This window comes from Felis catus, chromosome B3, assembly GCF_018350175.1.
Source record: "Felis catus isolate Fca126 chromosome B3, F.catus_Fca126_mat1.0, whole genome shotgun sequence".
Classification (NCBI taxonomy): Eukaryota; Metazoa; Chordata; class Mammalia; order Carnivora; family Felidae; genus Felis; species Felis catus.
Genome location: NC_058373.1, coordinates 10,075,862 through 10,091,769, shown reverse-complemented (window position 1 = coordinate 10,091,769; position 15,908 = coordinate 10,075,862). Strand labels below are relative to the sequence as shown.

Sequence of the window (15,908 nt, the reverse complement as noted above, 5' to 3'; positions counted from 1 at the left end):
AATACAGCCTATTGGTAACTGCTAACAATTCCCTCTCCCAGCCTCTTCATCTTTCATGTTGTGTATAGGTCCAAAGTCAGGAACTGACTCATATTGTCAGAACCAGTTTTGCAATCTGTTAGTGTGGCCTGCATTCGTGACCAAGAAGCTAACTTTGAAACTGGGTCACCCTTGTCACCTATTGACTTGTTCTCCATCTTTCGATCTGGCTGAAACTACAAAAGAATCTCATTTTCACCTCCAGTTAGACCTGTCTATCCTTCTGGAAAGTTCTCTGTCGTCATCATTTTAAATATTGCTTTTCCCAGTTTCTTTCTCTTCTGTCCTTCTGAAACTTCATTTGGACACGTGTCAGTGTGCCTCATTCCGTGATCATTCTCTTCCCACCTCACAGCTTCCTTTCATCTTTCCCATTTCATAATCTGTGGCATTCTGGGCAATTTCCTCAAAACAAACTTCCAGTTCACTAATTATTTCATCAGACGTGTGTAACCTGCTATTTATCCCGTCCACAGAGGGCTTTTCTAATTTCAACGAGAAAATTATTTTTTTTGAGAAATTCTATTTTTAATTGTTAAAAGTTTCATTTGGGGGTGCCTTCATGGCTCAGTCAGTTAAGCATCTGACTCCTTTTAAAAAAATTTTTTTAATGTTTATTAATTTTTGAGAGAGACAGACAGAGTGTGAGTTGGGGAGGGGCAGAGAGAGGGAGACACAGAACCTAAAGCAGGCTCCAGACTCCGAACATGACGTGGGGTTCAAACCCACAAACCGTGAGACCATGCCTTGAACTGAAATCGGACGCTTAACCGACTGAGCCACCCTAAGCCTCTGACTCTTGACCTCAGCTCAGGTGTTCACTTCAGGGTCATGAGTTCAAGACCCACATTGGGCTCCATGCTGGGCATGAAAGCTACCTAAAAAAAAAAAAAAAAAAAGATATATTTTCCAAATGTATCTTTTCTTATAGTATCCCCTTCTTCCGCTATAATCTATTTGATTGTTCTAAGGATTCTTAAGTCACCCTCTCTTTCACATTAGTATACAATTTTAAGTCCTTAAGGTACTAACCCTTCCCCATGTTGTGCCTAGCAATTATTCCTCATGGTGGATGGTTTCCTTACGTGGACTGTTATTTTTTTTACCATGACTTAATACTTACTGGAAACGTCATGCCCCTTAGGTTATGAAAGTATCCCTTTAGGGTAGCTTTGTATTTGCTTCTGTTGAATACTATAGAGAGTTCGTCTGTCTGAAGCCAGGCTATCTATAATGTAATTAACATGGGGTGCCTGGGTGGCTCAGTCAGTTGAGTGTCTGACTTTGCTTCGGGTCATGATCTCGCAGTTGACGAGTTTGAGCCCCGCGTCCGGCTCTGTGCTGACAGCTCGCCTGGATCCTGCTTCTGATTCTGTGTCTCCCTCTCTCTCTCTGCCTCTCCCCCGCTCATGCTCTGTCTCTCTCTGTCTCAAAAATGAAGATAGATAAATAAACATTTATAATGTAGTTAACAGAACATTTGGATTCAACATTCACCTGTGGCACAGGAATGCTGTTTGAGTTCTTCAGGAGAGATTTTTTTCTCTACCCAGAACGTCAGACAGAGACCTGCTTTCTGGCTGCTTTCTTAGGATACTGGGAAGATTCTTCCAGTCCCCCTTTTTGGAGAAAACTGCCATTCCTTGCAATCTGGTTTTATCTGGAGGTTTGGATGAAGTAGTTCTTTGTGTCACATGCTTCCTGTCACTCCAGGGGAGTTCAGTCCCCAGCCCCAAGTTCCCAGGGCTCATATCAAAATCTGGTCTTCCCTAAGTCGCTGTAGCATTAGCTGGTACACTTTCTGCTCTCCTCCTGAGTTCTCTTCTTCATGTGTGTCATCTGGAAATCTTATTTTTTTTCTTTGAGTGTGGCTTTGTTTTTATTTTTCCCAATGTTTTATTTTAAATTTTCCAGTATGTTAAAAGAAAAGTATGCTCAGCATCTGTATACCCCTCACCTACATTCATCTAGAGTTAGAGAGGGAGACAGAGAATGACCTTGGCTGGCTTCCTCTTTTTACTAAAGTCCCTGTTCAATTCTTTGGTTGACTTTTTCTACTGACTCCAACTAATTTGTCAATTAGGTGTGGGGCAAATATCTTTCCCCATTCTGTAGCATGTATCTTCACTCTTTTTTTTTTTTTTTAATGTTTATTTATTTTTGAGAGAGAGAGAGAGAGCATGAGCAGGGGAGGGGCAGAGAGAGAGGGAGACACAGAATCTGAAGCAGGCTCCAGGCTCTGAGCCTTCGGCACAACTCAATGCGGGGCTCAAACCTACAAACTGTGAGATCATGACCTGAGCCGAAGTCGGAGGCTTAACCAACTCAGCCACCCAGGCGCCCCCGTATCTTCACTCTCTTAATGGTTGTCTTTTGATAAATAGAAAAGTCTTTAATATGCTTACATTTACCAACGTACTCCTTTCTGGTTAACTGATTTTTTGGCTCTTCGTAAGAAATCATTCTTTACCTTTATTTTTTTTCTTTACCTTTATTTTTATGTAAATATATAAGAATGTGTGTGAATTGTATGTATGCGTTTTTATGAATTATACATGTAGTTTATATGTGTGTATGTATGTATATATGTGTATACACATGTTGGATAAACTACATATATAGATAGTATATCCAACATTTCTATACATTTGTGATAGAAGGTAGGGGTATATATTAGCTCAGTCCAGCATTATTGCCAGACCCTACGATATAAACTGTCAAGGAAAGCAACATAGAAAGAGCAATAAACAGTCAAGGGACTTGAAGTTCAGCCTCATGACAGCACCTGCAGTATCTGTATGAGGAACTGTAGGTGACTAGACCCCCTAGAGTATAGTTTCGCTCTGTCTTCAACCATGTAGTTACCCCATTTTGTGTCTTCAAACCAATTAAATATTAATTGTGCTTTCCCAGGTGTATTTTTAGTCCAGACCTCAAATTCACATCATACTTACTAAGAAAAATTTTTAGATATACTTGCAATTGAATATATTTCCCAGGGGAAGCATTAAGGAAATCTGTTGTTAACAGTATCCATTTGTGACTAATAAAAACATTGTTTTAACATAATCCTTTAACTGACAGGAATGTGTTTTCTCAGCAATAGGATGATCATATAATTTATTATCCAAACCAAGACGTTTTGATTCTGAAAGAAGGTAATGTTGATTATTATTCTGGAACAACTGGTATAAATATAAACTTTCCCAGGCATCTTTTCATGGGTTTCTCTACCCATTTAGAAATATACCAGACGTTGGGGCGCCTGGGTGGCGCAGTCGGTTAAGCGTCTGACTTCAGCCAGGTCACGATCTCGCGGTCCGTGAGTTCGAGCCCCGCGTCGGGCTCTGGGCTGATGGCTCAGAGCATGGAGCCTGTTTCCGATTCTGTGTCTCCCTCTCTCTCTGCCCCTCCCCCGTTCATGCTCTGTCTCTCTCTGTCCCAAAAATAAATAAACGTTGAAAAAAAAAAAGAAATATACCAGACGATCTCAAAGATTTCTTCTAGTCTCCCATTCTATTACCCTATGAGAAAAAAATAAAAATAAAGGAAACTGTTCTATTTCCTTAAACCCATTTCCTACTCTGATAAGTAGGTATGTTGCCTCTTCTATCACATGGCTTACTTTTTAATAACTAGGCTATGGTGAAAATTTCAGCAATTCAGATAAAGGTAGAGGAAAAGAGGGAGCGGGACATAGGACCAGGACAGGCTAACGTTCCGTTTACCTTTTTCCCAAAAGCATGGAATCGTACTCACGTCTCCAGCACGTGACTTGCACCTTGTACTTAGTGACAGGGACAATCTGTAGTGTTTTGGAAGTGGTCCAAGTATGTTGAGTCTATGCCCAGTATGTTCGCTGGGAATCGAAGTTCCTCAAAACCTCATTTCTCACAGCTGTGTTTTCAGCGGGCCCAGACACCTCTGGCAGAACAAGAACACTGGAAACAGACCCACCCACATATCAGTGGTAACTTGGAACTCAACAGCAGTGGTATTTGAAACCACTGGGGAAAGAAAACACAATTTAAAATATACTACTGGGATAATTGGCATCATGCGGAAAGTGATAAATTAGACCCTGCCTCACATAAAACAAATCGCAAATGTGAAAAACAGTATTTCTAGCACTTTTGGAAGAAAATATAAGAAAATGTAACTTAATGATACTACAGTAGGAAAGCAATTCATAAGACACACAAAAAAAACACAAACCATAAAGTGTACATTTTACAAATTACAATTATAACCTCTGGATAAAAAAAAGAAGTCCATAACAAAAATAAAAGGACAGCCATAGATAAGCATATAATCAACAAAGATTAATTGACTAAGATAAAGAAATATTACAAAAAAATTTTAAAGACAGTCATATTAAAATGGACAAAGGATATGATCAGGCAGTTTACATAAACAGAAACTGAAACATCCAATGAACATATAAAAAAGATGTTCAGTGGAGGGGCGCCTGGGTGGCTCAGTCAGTTAAGCATCCAACTCTTAATTTGGGCTCAGGTCGTGATTTCACACTTTGTGAGATTAAGGCCCACATTGGGCTCTGTGCTGACAGCACAGATCCTGCTTGGGATTTTCTCTCTCCCTCTCTCTCTGTCCCTCCCCACTCACATGCACTCTCTCTCTCTCTCTTTCTCTCTCAAGTAAATAAACATTAAAAAAATTTTTTTTGAAAATATTCAGGGGAAATGAAAATGAAAACAACATTAAAATATAATTTTACACCCATAACTTGGCAACAAGTAAGAGTCTGATAATACTAAGCGTGAACATGTCGAGAATAAAACAGTGCTGTTCATTGCTAGCAGAAGTGTAAATCAAGTCAGTTGCTTTAATGAACAATTTAATGGCATTATGTAATATTCAAAACTGCTTGTTTTCAACTCAGAATTACATGCTGGGGAAGAAATTATGGAAGTCACATGTTCACAAGACTTCATATGCAAAAATATTAATTGCAACATTGTTTATAATATTATAAATTAAACCTATTTTTCCATCATTGGGGGAATGGATAAATAAACCAGTGGGATATTATATAGTAGTTAAACCAATATTAATTTTATAATTAAAAAAACTAAATTGCAAAGAAAGATACCACGATGTCATTTCTATATATTCTGAAAACACAAATGATACCATATATTGTTTCAGACACATCCAGGTATACTAAGTATGAAAACATGATGGGAAGGATACACACTAGCTTCAGGACACATGATTACTGGTGAGAACAGAAACAAAATGGGATGGGGTGCTTGGCTGGCTCAGTCAGTGAAGCATGTGATTCTTGATCTCAGGGTCATGAGTTCAAGTCATAGAGACTACTAAAAATAAAATCTGAAAGAAAGAGAGAGGGAAAAAGAGAGAGAGAGAAAAGGAAGGAAGAAAAAAGGAAGAAAATGGGATGAAGAGTGGTAAATTTTGTCCATATCTTCTACCTCATTCTTTCTCTCTTCTTCAAAGATTCCGTTTTACATATGTTAGATCATTTGGTATTGTCCTATAACTCTTGGATGCTCGGGCCTTTTTAATTTTTTTCGTTTTTATTTTCTCTTTCACTCCTCTTTCAACAGCTTACAGATTTCGTTCCACAGGAGGAAAGGCTCCTGTTTTCATTTGGGTAATTTCTATTGACCTGTCTTCAGGTTCATTCATTCTTTCCTCGGTAGCATAAAGTCCCCTGAATTGCTCATTGACAGAATTCTTCATCTCTGTTACCTTGCTTTTATTTCTAGGCGTTCTATTTGACTCTTTCTTATATTTTCCATCTCTCTGCTGAAATCCCCCATCTTTTTATGCATGCTGTCCACATTTTCCACTAGAGCCTTTAACACATAATCGTAGTTACTTTAAACTCCCGGGTAGTTCAACATTTGGATAGTCTCTGAGCTTGGTTTTGTTCATCTTTGTCTTTTAACAGTGAGTTATTTTCCTATATGTATATCTTATAATTTTTTTATTGAATGGACGGTGTGTTTAGAACAGTAACAACTGAGGTAGATAGTATTTATGCTGGGAAATGGACACATGTCTTCTTTTGGTAGGTCATTAGTGTGGTGGTCATGTTGACCTAGTCAGATAGTGAGTAGGGTTTGAGTTTTGTTTGCTCCTATGGTTACCTTCAGGCTTCAGATTCCTCTAGTGTTACCTTGTGCTTAGTGTGGGGGTCGGATGTCAGAGGATTTTTCTCAATATTTTTGTTCCAGTCTTAGCTTTCAACCTTCCCTGTGTGCCTGCACCATGCAGGAGTTCTCCTTTGATACTTTTGTTCCCACCCCAGTGGTAAGCTGCTATTGCTTGTTACTCAGTGCTTGCTAGCCTGAATAGGGTGAGAGAGCGGGGTCAAGAGGAAATTCTCTGTTATCCTGGAAGGTCATGTATGCGTGGGTCTCAGAAGTGTCACATCCTTCGTGATTCTGTTCTTCTTCCCCATGGCAAACAACTCTGCTTTATACCTTTAGAAGGTCTTGTTCAGGAGATAGCTTCCTGCACCTTCCCTACCAGTAAGAGACCACTAATGATATTGGTCTAGGACTCTTGCTTAGAATTATTTTCTACCCTTTTCCCTGAAATAAAAATGATTTTTTTCTTTTACCTTTCCCCCAGCTACAGTGGGGCTTCACCTGTGTTTCTGGGGGTGAACACTCCTCTTTCAACAGCTTACAGATTTAGTTCCACAGGAGGAAAGGCTCCTGCAGTGGTGACCAATCTCCTCAAGGTCTAAACAACCCAGGCAAGCTTCTTCTGGTCTCCCTTATTTGCCTCAATCTTTCTTGTGAGCACTCTACAGAGGTCCATGGTGAAGAACCTACTAAAGAGTACAAGCTTCCCTTGTGTCTGGGTATGCCAAGATTTCTTTACTATCATTGTAACCCACATTAAGCCTTCCAAAACTCATTGAAAATTTTAGTTGACTTCTTACTGACTAGCTTGGTACCAGTGTTTCTTCCTCCCAGGCTCTGCCAAGGGAAGCCTAGTGCTTGTATTCTGACTCTCCCTGTCTCTCCTTGGAAGTCTACTTTATCACACTCCAATCTCAGTTCTCAAATGGATTCAAAAAAAGTTATGATTTTGTAGTTTGTCTGGCCTTTTCTTGTTGGGCAGGAGTGGCACTGCTAGCTCTCTACATCCTCAATGAAAGTAGAATCTATCTATATCTTTAATTCTTCATTTCTTAATTTCAAATATTAAAAAATTTAAAAACAGATCCAAATTAGCCAAGTGTTATCATATGTTAAATCTGTTTGGTGGTTCCATGGTGTGGCAAAGATTTTTTACCTGGATACATCATCACCTTGAATAAGACTTAATTTTCTGCCCACCATGCAATTAGATGTAGCCACATGACTAAATGTGAGCCAGTAAGATGTGAAAATGTTGTAGGAAACTTTTCAGAAGTCTCTTAAAAGAGGAAGAGGCATTCCTGTGGTGTGGGATGTGATTGCCAGAGCTCCAACAGCCATATTGTAAGCATGAGGGCATCTCAGGAATGGCACAGCAGATAACTAGAAGTTGAGTTACTAAAGATGATGTTGTAGGAGTGTCAAAGCAGCATTGGACCAGCTACCTACAGGTGTCTTTAATGTGAAGGAAAAATAAATGCCTATGTTGTCTAAGCCAATGTTATTATAGTGGGTGAAGGGGCATTCTACTGTCACCAATCTAAACCACTACACTTGATGTTGGTATTTTCTGTGTTTGAATTATTTCACAATTTGAAGTTTTACTTAAAGCAAAATTGCATATATTATAAAAATACAAAGAACATAAAAATATGCACTGGCAAAGGGAAATGTATAAAAATATTAACACTGATTACCTGTGGGTAGTGGGATTGTCTGTGATTTATTTCTACTCTTATCTTTCAATCTTCAAATTTTCCACATTGAGCATTATTCATTCGAATTTTTGTTTGTCTTAGTGAAGCATGGTTTTCTTCCACTGTTGTCACTAATATGTCATTTCTACTGGGCTGTATAAAGAAATCCTTCAGCATTTGCTGCTCCCATATCACCTCTCTGAAATTTCATCTTTCTTTGTGATTCTTGTCTTCCCAACCATATGGTAATCCTTTTTTTTAATTTACATACAAATTAGTTAGCATGTAGTGCAACAATGATTTCAGGAGTAGATTCCTTAGTGCTCCTTACCCATTTAGCCCATCCCGACTCCCACAACCCCTCCAGTAACCCTCTGTTTGTTCTCCATATTTAAGAGTCTCTTCTGTTTTGTCCCCGTCCCTGCTTTTATATTATCTTTGCTTCCTTTCCCTTATGTTCATCTGTTCTGTGTCTTAAAGTCCTCATATGAGTGAAGTCATATGATGTTTGTCTTTCTCTAACTAATTTCGTTTAGCATAATACCCTCTAGTTCCATCCACGTAGTTGCAAATGGCAAGATTTCATTCTTTTTGATTGCCAAGTAATACTCCAGTGTGTGTGTGTGTGTGTGTGTGTGTGTGTGTGTGTGTGTGTGTGTGTATACCACATCTTCTTTATCCATTCATCCCTCGATGGACATTTGGGCTCTTTCCATACTTTTGCTATTGTTGATAGTGCTGCTATAAATATTGGGGTGCATGTGTCCCTTTGAAACAGCACACCTGTATCCCTTGGAAAATATGTAGTAATGCAATTGCTGAGTCATAGGGTAGTTCTATTTTTAATTTTTTGAGGAACCTCCATACTGCTTTCCAGAGTGGCTGCACCAGTTTGCATTCCCACCAGCAGTGCAAAAAAGATCCTCTTTCTCCTCATCCTAGTCAACATCTGTTGTTGCCTGAGTTGTTCATGTTAGCCATTCTGACAGGTGTGAGGTGGTATCTTACTGTGGTTTTGATTTGTATTTCCCTGATGATGAGTCATGTGGAGCATCTTTTCATGTGTCAGTTGGCCACCTGGATGTCTTCTTTGGAGAAGTGTCTATTCATGTCTTTTGCCCATTTCTTCACTAGGTTATTTGTTTCTTGGGTGTTGAGTTTGATAAGTTCATTATGGATTTTGGATACTAACGCTTTATCTGATATGTTGTTTGCAAATATCTTCTCCCGTTCCGTCAGTTGCCTTTTAGTTTTGCTAATTGTTTCCTTCGCTGTGCAGAAGCTTTTTATCTTCATGAGGTACCAATAGTTCATTTTTGCTTTTGTTTCCCTTGCCTCCAGAGACATGGTGAGTAAGAAGTTGCTGCAGCCAAGATCAAAGAGGTTTTTGCCTGCTTTCTCCTTGAGGATTTTGATGGCTTCCTATCTTACATTTATGTTTTTCATCCATTTTGAGTTTATTTTTGTGTATGGTATAAGAAAGTGGTCCAGGTTCATTCTTCTGCATGTCGCTGTCCAGTTTTCCCAGCACCACTTGCTGAAGAAACTGTCTTTATTCCATTAGATATTCTTTCCTGCTTTGTCAAAGAGTAGTTGGCTATACGTTTGTGGGTACATTTCTGGGTTCTCTATTCTGTTCATTGATCTCAGTGTCTGTTTTTATGCCAGTACCATACTGCCTTGATGATTACAGCTTTGTACTACAGCTTGAAGTCTGGGATTGTGATGCCTCCTGCTTTGGTTTTCTTTTTCAAGATTGCTTTGGCTATTCAGGGTCTTTTCTGGTTCCATACAAATTTTAGGATCATTTGTTCTAGCTCTGTGAAGAATGCTAGTGTTATTGATAGGAGTTGCATTGAATATGTAGATTGCTTTGGGTAGTATCGACATTTTAACAATATGTGTTCTTCCTATCCAGGAGCATGGAATATTTTTCCAATTTTTTGTGTATTCTTCAATTTCTTTCATAAGCTTTCTATAGTTTTCAGTGTATAGATTTTTCACCTCTTGGGTTAGATTTATTCCTAGGTATTTTATGGTTTTGATGCAATTGTAAATGGGATTGATTCCTTGATTTCTCTTTCTTTTGCTTCATTCTTGGTGTGTGGGAATGCAACCTATTTCTGTGCATTGATTTTATATCCTGAAACTTTGCTGAATTCATGAATCAGTTCTAGCAGTTTCTTGGTGGAATCTTTTGGGTTTCCATATAGAGTGTCATGTCATCTGCAAAGAGTGAAAGTTTGACCTCCTCATGGCTGATTTGGATGCCTTTTATTTCTTGGTGTTGTCTGATTGCTGAGACTAAGACTTCCAATACTATGTTGAGTAACATTGGTGAGAGTGGACATCCCTGTCTTGTTCCTGTCCTTAGGGGGAAAGCTCTCAGTTTTTCCCCATTGAGGATGATAATAGCGTTGGGTCTTTCATATATGGCTTTTATGATCTTGAGGTATGATCCTTCTATCCTTACTTTCTTGAGGGTTTTTATCAAGAAAGGATGCTGTATTTTGTCAAATGCTTTCTCTGCATCTATTGAAAGGATCATGTGGTTCTTATCCTTTCTTTTATTGATGTGATGGATCACACTGATTGTTTTGCAGATATTGAACCAGCCCTGCATCCCAGGTATAAATCCCACTTGGTCGTGGTGAATAATTTTTTTGATGTATTGTTGGATCCGGTTGGCTAATATCTTGTTGAGGATTTTTGCATCCATGTTCATCAGGGAAATTGGTCTATAGTTCTCCTTTTTAGTGGGGGGTCTTTGGTTTTGGAATCAAGGTAACGCTGGCTTCAAAGAAAGAATTTGGAAGTTTTCCTTCTATTTCTATTTTTTGGAACAGCTTCAAGATTCAAGAGAATAGGTGTTAACTCTTCCTTAAGTGTTTGATAGAATTCCCCTGGAAAGCCATCTGGCCCTGAACTCTTGTATTTTTTTTTTTTTGGCAGATTTTTGATTACTAATTCGGTTTCTTTTTGGTTATGGGTGTGTTCAAATTTTCTATTTCTTCCTGTTTCAGTTTTGGTAGTGTATATGTTTCTAGAAATTTGTCCATTTCTTCCAGATTGCCCATTTTATTGGCATACAATTGCTCATAATATTCTCTTATATTGTTTGTATTTCTGCTGTGTTGGTTGTGATCTCTCCTCTTTCATTGTTGATTTTATTTATTTGGGTCCTTTTCTTTTTCTTTTTGATCAAACTGGCTAGTGGTTTATCAATTTTGTTAATTCTTTCAAAGAACCAGCTCCTGGTTTCATTGATCTGTTCTACTGTTTGTTTGGTTTCAATAGCATTGATTTCTGCTCTAATCTTCATTATTTCCTGTCTTCTGCCGGTTTTGGGTTTTATTTGCTGTTCTTTTTCCAGCTCTTTAAGGTGTAAGGTTAGGTCATGCATCTGAGACCCTTCTTCCTTCTTTAGGAAGGCCTGGATTGCTATATGCTTCCCCCTTGTGACCACCTTGGCTGCATCCCAGAGGTTTTGGGCTGTGGTGTTATCATTTTCATTGGCTTCCATGTACTTTTTAATTTCCTCTTTAACTGCTTGGTTGGCCCATTCCTTCTTTAGTAGGATGTTCTTCAGTCTCCAAGTATTTGTTATCTTTCCAAATTTTTTCTTGTGGTTGATTTTGAGTTTCATAGCATTGTGGTCTGAAAATATGCACAGTATGATCTCGATCTTTTTGCACTTGTTGAGGGCTGATTTGTGTCCCAGTATATGGTCTATTCTGGAGAATATTCAATGTGCACTGGAGAATAATGTATATTCTGCTGCTTTAGGATGAAATGTTCTGAATATATCTGTTAAGTCCATTTGGTCCAGTGTGTCATTCAAAGCCATTGTTTCCGTGTTGATTTTTTTATTAGATTATCTGTTCATTGCTGTGAGTGGGGTGTTGAAGTCTCTGACTATTATGGTATTACTATCGAGTTTCTTTATATTTGTGATTAATTGATTTATATATTTGGGTGCCTGCACATTTGGCACATAAATGTTTACAATTGTTAGGTCTTCTTGGTGGATATACCCCTTGATTATGATATAATGCCCTTCTGCATCTCTTGATACAGTCTTTATTTTAAAGTCTAGATTGTCTGATATAAGTATGGCTACTCTGGCTTTCTTTTGTCGACCATTAGCATAATAGATGGTTCTCCATCGCCTTACTTTCAGTCTGAAGGTGTCTTTAGGTCTCAAGTGGGTCTCTTGTAAACACCATATAGATGGATCTTGTTTTCTTATCCATTCTGTTACCCTATGTCTTTTGGTTGGAGCATTGAGTCCATTGACGTTTAGAGTCAGTACGGAAAGACAGGAATTTATTGCCATTATCTTGCTTGTAGAGTTGGAGTTTCTGGTGGTGTTCTCTGGTCCTTTCTAGTCTCTGTTGCTTTTGGTCTTTATTTGTTTGTTTGGTGTTTTTTTCCCTCTTTTACCCCCTCAGAGAGTCCCCCTTAAAATTTCTTGCAGGGCTGGTTTAGTGGTCACAAACTCCTGTCATTTTTGTTTGCCTGGGAAACTTTCTATCTCTCCTTCTATTTTGAATGACAGCCTTGATGGATAAAGAATTCTTGGCTATTTTAACGAATGGTGCTGGGAGAAATGGACAGCAACATGCAGAAGAATGAAACTAGAACAGTTTCTTACACCATTCACAAAAATAAATTCAAAATGGATGAAGAGTCTGAATGTGAGACAGGAAACCATCAAAACCCTAGAGAAGAAAGCAGGAGAAAAACCTCTCTGACCTCAGCCGCAGCAATTTCTTACTTGATACTTCTCCAAAGGCAAGGGAATTAAAAGCAAAAATGAACTATTGGGACCTCATGAAGATAAAAAGCTTCTGCACTGCAAAGGAAACAATCAACAAAACTAAAAGGCAACTGATGGAATGGGAAAATATATTTGCAAATGACATATCAGACAAAAGGCTAGTGTCCAAAATCTATGAAGAACTGACCAAACTCCACACCCAAAAAACAAATAATCCAGTGAAAAAATGGGCAGAAGACATAAATAGACAGTTCTCTAAAGAAGACATCCAGAGGGGCGCCTGGGTGGCTCAGTCGGTTGAGTGTCCGACTTCAGCTCAGGTCACGATCTCACGGTCTGTGAGTTCGAGCCCCGCATCGGGCTCTGGGCTGATGGCCCAGAGCCTGGAGCCTGCTTCCGATTCTGTGTCTCCCTCTCTCTCTGCTCCTCCCCCATTCATGCTCTGTCTCTCTCTGTCTCAAAAATAAATAAACGTTAAAAAAAAATTAAAAAAAAAAAAGAAGACATCCAGATGGCCAGCAGACACATGAAAAGATGCTCAACGTTACTCCTCATCAGGGAAATACAAATCAAAACCACACTGAGATATCACCTCACACCAGTTACAGTGGCTAAAATGAACAAATCAGGAGACTATAGATGCTGGCGAGGATATGGAGAAATGGGAACCCTCTTGCACTGTTGGTGGGAATGCAAACTGGTGCGGCTGCTCTGGAAAACAGTGTGGAGATTTCTCAAAAAATTAAAAATAGATCTACCCTATGACCCAGCAATAGCACTGCTAGGAATTTACCCAACAGATACAGGGGTGCTGATGCATAAGGGCACTTGTACCCCAATGTTTATAGCAGCACTTTCAACAACAGCCAAATTATGGAGAGAGCCTAAATGTCCATCAACTGACGAATGGATAAAGAAGTTGTGGTTTATATACACAATGGAATACTATGTGGCAATGAGAAAGAATGAAATATGGCCTTTTGTAGCAACGTGGATGGAACTGGAGAGTGTTATGCTAAGTGAAATAAGTCATACAGAGAAAGACACCATGTTTTTTCTCTTATGTGGATCCTGGGAAACTTAGCAGAAGACCATGGGGTAGGGGAAGGGGGGAAAAAGTTAGAGAGGGAGGGAGCAAACCATAAGAGACTCTTAAAAACTGAGAATAAACTGAGGGTTGATGGGGGGTAGGAGGGAGGGGAGGGTGGGTGGTGGGTATTGAGGAGGGCACCTGCTGGGATGAGCACTGGGTGTTGTATGGAAACCAGTTTGACAATAAATTTCAAATTAAAAAAAAATTATTAGCTGTATATTTTTCTGATTCAGCACATTGAATATATCCCACCACTCCTTTCTGCCCTGCCACATTTCTGTGGATATGTCTGCTGCAAACCTGATCTGTCTTCCCTTGTAGATTAAGGACTTTTTTCCCTTGTGGTTTCATGATTCTCTCCTTGCCTGAGTATTTTGTGATGATATGCCTTGTTCATGGTCAGTTTTTGTTGAATCTAATGGGAGTCCTCTGTGCTTCCTGAATTTTAATGTCTGTGTCTTTCCCCAGGTTAGGAAAGTTTTCTGCTATGATTTGGTCCCATAACCCTTCTACCCCTATTTCTCTCTCTTCCTCTTCTGGGACCCCTATGATTCTGATGTTGTTCCTTTTTAATGAGTCCCTGATTTCTCTAATTCTTAAATCGTGCTCTTTTGCCTTCATCTCCCTCTTTTTTTCTGCTTCATTATTCTCTTTAAGTTTGACCTCTATATTGCTGATTCTCTGTTCTGCCTCATCCATCTTTGCCACTGTGGCCTCCATTCAAGTTTGCAGCTCAGTTATAGCATTTTTTATTTCATCCTGACTATCTTTTACTGCTTTTATCTCCAGAGAAAGGGATTATAATCTGTTTTCAATCCCAGCTAGTATTGTTATTATTGTGATTCTAAATTTTGGTTTAGACATCTTGCTTGTATCTGTGTTGGTTAAGTCCCTGGCTGTCGTTTCTTCCTGATCTTTCTTTTGGGGTGAATTCCTTTGCTTCGTCATTTTTAAGGGAGAAAAAGAATTAATTAGGTAAAATAATTAAATTTAAAAAAATTAAAATTAAAAAATTAAAAACAAACACACACACACAAATCAAATAAATGATGCTAGATCCTAGGTGTGTTTTTGTCTGGGTGTTGAAAAGGGCTTGATAGATTACAAAAAAGGGAAAGAAAAATAGAAAAAAAAGGAAATAGTTTGAAAATTTGAAAAAATGAATACACTGAATAGACTAAAATGAAATGATGGAAGTAAAATAGAATTTGAAAAAAATTCACACAAAAATAAAAATATAGTAAAAAAAATGAAAGAAAACTATTTTTAATAAAAATTGAAAATAAAAATGATTTCTTTCTGTATTCAAGAAAAAGAAAAGAAACAAAAAAGAGAAAAAAGAAAAAAGAAAGGAAAAAAGGAAAAAAAAAGAAAAGAAAGAAAATTGAATAGATGGACCAGCAAATAGACTGAAATACTACTGAAATTACTTTGTTTTCCCCTATAAGTCAAACTATGAAGCACGTTATAGTCCATAAACTAAGCAGGGGGAGAGACTTGTGTTCCTGAAGAGTGAGGTTGGCCCAGTTGGGCAGGGCTTAGTGTGACGGCTCCATTCTCCGCTAGATGGCGCTGCCTAGCTTACTGGGGAGGATTGCTTTGGTGCTTGTAGGTACTTATGCGCATGCGCAGGAACAGTGGCCCTGACACCCAGCAACTCAGTCGCTAGTATCCAACTCTGTTCTCCCCGATGCGCAATTGTGCCCCCGTCCTTTGTCTTCGGCCTCTGACCGCTCCCGCTTTTACGCTGTCGGTGACCAAGCCCCAGGCAGCCTTTCCCTCCTGAGTTTTATCTCAGCTGCGGCTATGTTTACTGACCCCTTACTTCTGAGGGACCACAGCTCTGACCCGCTCGGCTCCTCTGCGGGACGTTCTCACCGAGCACTGGCCAGTGCCGGCCACACCCAGGAACATTCATGGAACCCTGCTGCTGCCGAAGCCAAGAGACTGCGGCCGGGTGCCAGCCCGCCCCAGAAAAGGTTTGCGAGATAGTGCAGCAGCAGCATTTCAAGGACTATGGAAACTCACAACACACACCTGGCACCAGGCTTCACCCTTAACGACCTTGTTCCAGCACCAGCGAATGTGGCTGTTCTCCCGGGTCCACTGGGGCCTTGCCTTTGGGGACCCACACAGCCTCTACCAGGTGTCCTCCCAGC

At 39.3% G+C, this 15,908-nt stretch overlaps 1 long non-coding RNA gene across 2 annotated transcripts in view; it reads right to left on the bottom strand.

Moving 5' to 3' along the window:
- Positions 1 to 15,908, bottom strand: part of LOC123385811 — a 20,483-nt gene that overhangs the window by 4,048 nt on the left and 527 nt on the right. Inside the window, exons 2-3 of one of the 2 annotated variants that reach the window (XR_006598865.1) lie at positions 3,799 to 3,980; positions 856 to 917 (exon numbers count right to left, since the gene is read on the bottom strand). This is a non-coding gene — a long non-coding RNA (uncharacterized LOC123385811). Of the gene's footprint in view, positions 1 to 855; positions 918 to 3,798; positions 3,981 to 15,908 lie in introns of those variants that run through there. The other variant, XR_006598864.1, reaches the window with a different exon arrangement.